Source organism: Dipodomys spectabilis, unplaced genomic scaffold (genome assembly GCF_019054845.1).
Source record: "Dipodomys spectabilis isolate Male_0828 unplaced genomic scaffold, ASM1905484v1 ptg000287l, whole genome shotgun sequence".
Classification (NCBI taxonomy): domain Eukaryota; kingdom Metazoa; phylum Chordata; class Mammalia; order Rodentia; family Heteromyidae; genus Dipodomys; species Dipodomys spectabilis.
In genome coordinates, this window is record NW_024870964.1 from 989,756 (window position 1) to 996,468 (window position 6,713).

At 35.7% G+C, this 6,713-nt stretch overlaps 1 non-coding gene across 1 annotated transcript; it reads right to left on the reverse strand.

Annotated features, from left to right (window-relative positions):
• Positions 1-273: 273 nt before the first annotated feature.
• On the reverse strand, positions 274-378 carry LOC122126667. The gene has a single exon (XR_006150996.1). It is a non-coding gene; the product is annotated as a U6 spliceosomal RNA (small nuclear RNA).
• Positions 379-6,713: the final 6,335 nt, after the last annotated feature.

Here is a 6,713-nt window from a genome sequence, read left to right on the forward strand (position 1 = left end):
TTACTGAGGGGCATCGAGGTTGGTTCTGTGTCTTAGCTATAGAAAATAATGCTGCAATAAACTTAGTTGTGCTGCTAGTTTTAGTATGGTCTTGTTTGTGATCATTTGAGTAAATGCCCAAAAGTGGGATTGCTGGGTCATAGGGGAGCTTTCTGTGGAGTCTTTTGAGGAAACTCCATACTGCTTTCCAAAGTGGTTAAAGAAGTTTACAGTCCCACCAAGAATGCAGTAGGGTTCCCTTGTGGCTACATCCCTTCCAGCATCTGTTGTTGTAAATATGTGGAATGCTTCATGAATTTGTGTGTCATCTTTGGGCAGGGCCCATGCTAATCTTCTCAGTATATGTCCAGTGTTAGTGTATAGGCTGAGGGATTGGGCAGAGAACACTTTTTATATAGAAAGTGTAATTTATTTTGTTAAACTGGGGGGGGGGGCGGATAGAGGATTGGATGGGGGCGGGGGGAAATGGGAAGGGATCGGAAGGGTAAACAAAGAAAGAGGCAACAATTCTTGATAAGAAATATACTCATTATCTTGCCCATGTAATTGTAACCCCTCTGTAAGGGATTTTCACACACACAAACACACAAAGAATAATGTCAAGATTGACACGTCAAAAACAAAATAATTTCAGATGTTTGTTGTTCAAGAGATGTGTAGGAGGACAAATTCAATTATTCTATACAAGGTACCTGTCATAATGAGCACTGCAGCAAGTGTTAAGGTTTGTTAAAAGTTTTAATGTTTTAAATACATATAATTTTGGGAAATTGCTCATATATGCCAAAATTAGAATTGTTTGGCAGGTCATAAAACTTTTCTATAAAGTATTTTAGGTTTATGGTAGCAGACATATACTACTAAGTATGTTCATTTCATAGTTTATAGAAACTTTACTAATGAGAAGCAAATGCTTTATGTAAAGCAGCAGAGTGAAGAGTTAAGACTTTTTAACTACACAGTTTCTGTTAAAATTTTAGGGCTTCCTTACTTTATATGTTACCGTGGAACAAATGATGATATATGCCATATACAAATGATGAGATGAACCATAAATAGTAATCTTAGTGGCTAACTTTAAAGACTACTTGTAGGCTATAAAACTCTTGTTGAACATCATAATCTTAGCCAGTTTTAAATGTACAAGAATTGAGAAAATAGTAAAATCTAATAGGTAGTATACTTCAAATTCTGGAAACACTGGTAATTGTATTGTTTTGTATTTTTTGTGTGTGTGTGCGGTCATGAGGCCTGAACTCTGGGCTTGGGCGCTGTCCCTCAGCTCTTCAGCTCAATGATAGTGCTCTACCACTTGAGACATAGTGCTAATTCTGGCTTTTTTCTTTTTGTTTATGTGGTGCTGAGGAATCAAACCCAGGGCCTCATGCAGGCAAGGCAAGCACTCTACCACTGAGTCACATTCCCAGCCCAATATTTTGTAGTTTGTTAATCATTAATAATTAATTATTGGTTTTCTTTATTTGTAGTATTGTTTTCCTTGTTGTTATATAATACAAATTTTTGTAATCATTATTAGGAGGTACTTTGAGAAGGTTACCTGGATGGCCACACCATTATTTACAGGTACATGTGTATTTACAAAGAGCAAAATTAAGCAAAAAATGTTGATTTAAAATTTTATCAAGTAGAGTCTGAATCAGGAATGTTGATAATTGTCCACACCTAAAATCTTAGCCCTAGGCTGAAGCAGAGTTATTGCAGATTTGAGGTCACAAAATTGTGAGACTCTGTTTTGTATTGTTTTATTTTTATTTTGTTGGTCATGGGGTTTGAACTCTGAGGCCTAGGGGCTGTCCCTCAGCTCAAGGTTAGCGCTATCACTTGAGCCACAGCACCACTTCCATCTTTTTCTGCTTATGTGGTGCTGAGGAATCAAACCCAAGGCCTCATGCATGAAAAATAAGCACTCTACTACTGAGCCACCTTCCCAGCTCCTGAGAGACTGTTTTTAAAAATCATCTAAACATTTGCTTTCTGCTTTGGGTTATATAATGAAATATATGAATGCCATATATGAGGCTTGAACTCTAGGCTTGGGTGCTGTCCTTGAGCTCTTCAGCTCAAGGCGAGTGCTCTCCCACATGAGCCACAGTGCCACTTCCGGGTTACTAGTTGTTTGTTGGAGATAAGAGTCTCACGGACTTTCCTGCCCAGGCTGGCTTTGAACTGTGATCCTCAGATCTCAGCCTCTTGAGTAGCTAGGATGACAGGCGTGAGCCATTAGCACCCGGCTTAATATTATTCTTTACCAGGGCATTCTCTTGCTACTTTGGTTGTTGAGAGTGTCTATAAGAGCAAGCATTCGGTAGGGAGCAGGGAAACACCATCTGACCTTTACTTACAGAGATTTCTAAGTGACTTGCTATGACTTGTACTGTGTTTTGCAAGTCGAATCATATCTCTTAAAACCCTTTAAGAGATAAGAAAAGTGGTGAAAGACCTCTTGGAGACAAATACATCTTCAACATAGTTTGTTAAAAGCATTCCATTTAAGGCATGTTCAATAACATGTGAAACTTTTGTTGGCTATAACTATGTTTCTTTCTCCATGTGTGGATGTATACATGGGTACATGTATATGTGTGTTTGTGTGTATAGTAACACACATGTGTACATATATAAAGGCATATACACATATATATGCATATACAAATAAATATACATATAAAATATATGTGCATATATATATTTATATCAGGTTTTCAATGACAATCTATAATTCCCAGCATATTGTCATTCTAACACAGTGTATATGATAACCTGCTCTAGGATCTGTGCTATCTGATGTGTATCCTTTGTACTCACTTTCCCCATTACCTTGGTTTTCATCCATGTGACCCACTTCGGTCTACCTTCCATAGGATAACTTTGTTTTCATTACATGTAGTTACTTACTGATAATAAAATAAAAAGGTTGCTTGTAAACAAAATAGAAATTTTATGTTACCGGTTAAAAGTATCTTATCCATCCCAATGATTCCTATGAGATAAAATTTGTAATAATAATAAAATTGAAAAGGAATTCCTAGTTCTGTTGTTTTACCATTTGGAATGACAGAGAATAATATCATGTCATTGTTATAACTCTTAAAGAATGGAAGGGTCACTGATGGTCCCTATCATGTTCCCAAAAAACCAGTGGAACCTGAAGGATACTAGTAGACCAGTGGAAATTCTAAGTAGCAGACATGGAGCCTGAAAGAAAAAGAGAGGATGAGAGAGAGAGAGAAAGAGAAAAATATTATAATACTGAAAGTGTATAACAGATAAATAAGAGCTGTATGGGAATATTCGTACTTCTATCCTTAGACTTTCCATATGCATTTGAAGATATTTGATGTACAATAACCCATCAACATAAAATATAAAATGATTTTGATACAAAATAAAAATGACTCAAGAAATTATAAATGCAAAACAATCTTCAGAGAAGCAAACTCTGGGAGATATTTCATGACTTTGAAAAGTATAAAGTGGCTGAATTTAATATAAATTTAGAAGTATTACAATTCACAAAAATATAGAAAAAAAGAGCCAGGTGTTGATGGTTCATGCCCATAATCCTACCTACTCAGGAAGCTGATATCTGAGGATTGTGCTTCAAACCCAGCCAGGGCAGGAAAGTCCGTGGGACTCTTATCTCCAACAAACAACTAGAAACCAGGAAGTGGCACTGTGGCTCATGGGGGAGAGCACTCGCCTTGAGCTGAAGAGCACAGGGACAGCGCTCAAGCCCAGAGTTCCAGGCCCACGATCGCCAAAAAAAAAAAAAAAAAAGAAAGAAAGAAAAAAAGAAGAATAAAGTTATAAGGCTTTAAATGGAATCCTTCCTTGAGCTCTTTTCCAACAGCCATCATCAATTCCTAAGCAAAGAGTGAGTTCTCAGAAAACTGGATCTCAGGTCATACTTTAATAAACCCATGTGAAAAGTCCTATGTGAGAATTGCTGAGTGAGGTCTTGCTAATTTCCTGACCAAGAAAATAGGAAAATAAAGTAAGTATTTTTAATGCATTAACGTTTGAGAATAACTTGTAACCTGTAAATAAATGTGTAGAACCCAATTATACCCACTGACAAAAAATGATGTGTGTTTTATTTATGTTCTCTTGGACTTGGAGAGTGATTTTAGGTGTGTCTACACAAGTAGAATCAGCATAAATAAACCCAGCATTTCTTCATTTAACATAGAAGGAAAGGATACAGGTTGACCCACTGTAATATTGAGATGTACAAGATACTATCAGAGGGGGGGTGGAGGGAAGAGTTGGGGAGGTGTGAATGGAAGGGATGGTAGGGGAAAAACAAAGGAGGGAATAACTATGCTCAATAAGAAATATAATCATTATGTTACTTATGTAACTGTAACCGCTCTGTACAGTATCTTTACAATAAAAACTTTTATTAAAAAGAAACAAGGAAAACTTCTGTACTTATAGGAAATTTCATTTGTCACACAATATCAGTAAGGTATTGGTTTTAGGGCCATAGGCATATCAAAACTTTGGATACTCAATATCTCTAAATGAACATAGTGTAATATTTACATTAGAATCTGCCCACAACCTATTGCAGTGTAATTCCTATGAAAACTTTTACTACCATCTATTTTTGTAATGAAAAATTAAAGGATATGCACTATCAACAGATACATTTTTTCTAGATAATTTTGTCTGCATTTTGTGGATGGAATTGTGAGAGTAATTTTGAAAAGCACAAATTTCATCACCAAGAGCTGTCTGCAAAATGCAACAATGATCTAACACAGCATCATTGAATAGTATGAAACTCCAAGAAGTACTTGAATTGAGATATTAGCGGAAAGTGGAACCACACAAGGACTTTTTAGATAGGCAGCTGCTAGATTTCTCATTGAGAGCTTTCATGACTCTTTGGGAAGCACATGTCAGAACCTCACTGAAATGTAGATAGTTTTCCCTTACATTTCTATCATGCTTAGTTATTATCAATCAACATATAGCTAATCTTGAATAATCCTTTAATAAAATGTTGATGGAGTGTTTATATGCAGAAAACCTGGGGAGATATTCTATGCCCCAAAAGAGAGAAAACTAGGTAAGCATCCATTTAGAGCCTTCTGAATAATTCTGATTCTGACCACATCAATTATCTATCCATACCTGTGCCCTGTGCTCGAGTGAGAGGATTTTAAAAGAATTAGTGATTTAAAAATTCAAATTTAAATGTGGAATGAAATTAGTTCCAATGCATTACATTAAGATATTTAGAAACAATTGAGAAACCTAAACGTATATAAGATTATTTGTATTGAAAGTGAAGGGATATTGGAATTTGGTTCTCTATATTTTAAGCAATTTGCAAAAAGGATTGCTAAAATAAAATTTACATTTGACTTTACACTTACTACTTTTTGTATATTGAAAGGAGCACAAGCTTCAACAGTATGTCAATGTTATCCTCTTATTTATCTCTAAAGCTTTTTGCTTCTAGTCTTTTAATATTAAAATTTATAAAAAAAATTATTCTTTAGCTAGTTGTGCAAAGGGGTTTCGCTTCATCATGTCAGTGTTCAATAGGGTGTATATGTGCATTTCAATGTACAGTACATCTGGATCATTGTCAAACTTTCCATTTTTCTTTCTTCCCTTACACCAACCCAATCTCTCCCTTCAAGTTTCCTACTTATATTCCCACATATGTTCTTTAAGTGATATGATTATATTAGTCCTCCATTTTCCTCTCCATTCTTCTGCCCTACTCTCTTTAAACCCAGCTCTCCCTTTGAAGACTTGTTTCAACTTCATGGTATTTTGTTAAATATCTCTGTCTTTGGCATTTGGCTTTGGGCTTGCCACAGCCTCTCTTCCATGTTTGACCTACATAAATGAGTATATTTCTCCACATTTCTAGTCTTAATGGCTGAGGTAGGTCTTCTTTACTGTCAATCTTTGTATTTGTCTTTTGGCTTTGGGCTTGCCACGGCCTGTCTTCTATGTTTGACCTACATAAATGAGGATATTTCTCAGTATTTTCAATCGCTGAATGGCTGAGATAGGTCACCTTTATTGTTCACCTCTGTCCTAAATTCAGAATTGGACCTTCAGGGCCATCCAATGGAGCTTTTTTCTTCTCTACACACTGAAGATGGAAGGAAAATAATTTCCATGCTCTCAACATTATGCTATCCTTCATGAATTTCCATTACTTATCACTTCAGCAGTCTAAATTTCAAGTAATGTTTTCTGCATCATATTCACACAGTTTAAGTGAATATCAAGGGTAATTTACCTAGCATTGGAAATTTAGGGACGATCTTCAATTTCTGATGATAGAAGCAGGAGTCAGTTTGAATTGTACAGAATCCACAATGTAGTCTTCTAAATTTTCAATAAATTCAGAGTTACTTTTTATTAATATTTAAAAAGTTTTAGTTTAGTATTTGAAATGCTGCTCAAATTATTTTTAAAACTTTCACATTAAGTTAGACTGAACTTTTCCCCTCATTTCCGGCCGTAGTTTATATTTAGTCTCTTTGGCTTTATTGTTTGAGAGGCCAAGGGAAGAAGGTAAACAGAATGATGACCATTACTTAGATATCTCCTTCCTCTTCGGTTTCTGCTACTCTTGTTGAGAAGAAGACTGGAGCAGGGAACAAGGATGCTTGACTTCATACAAGGGAGCATTCCTGGCATCTTAATTATTGTTTCTCAAA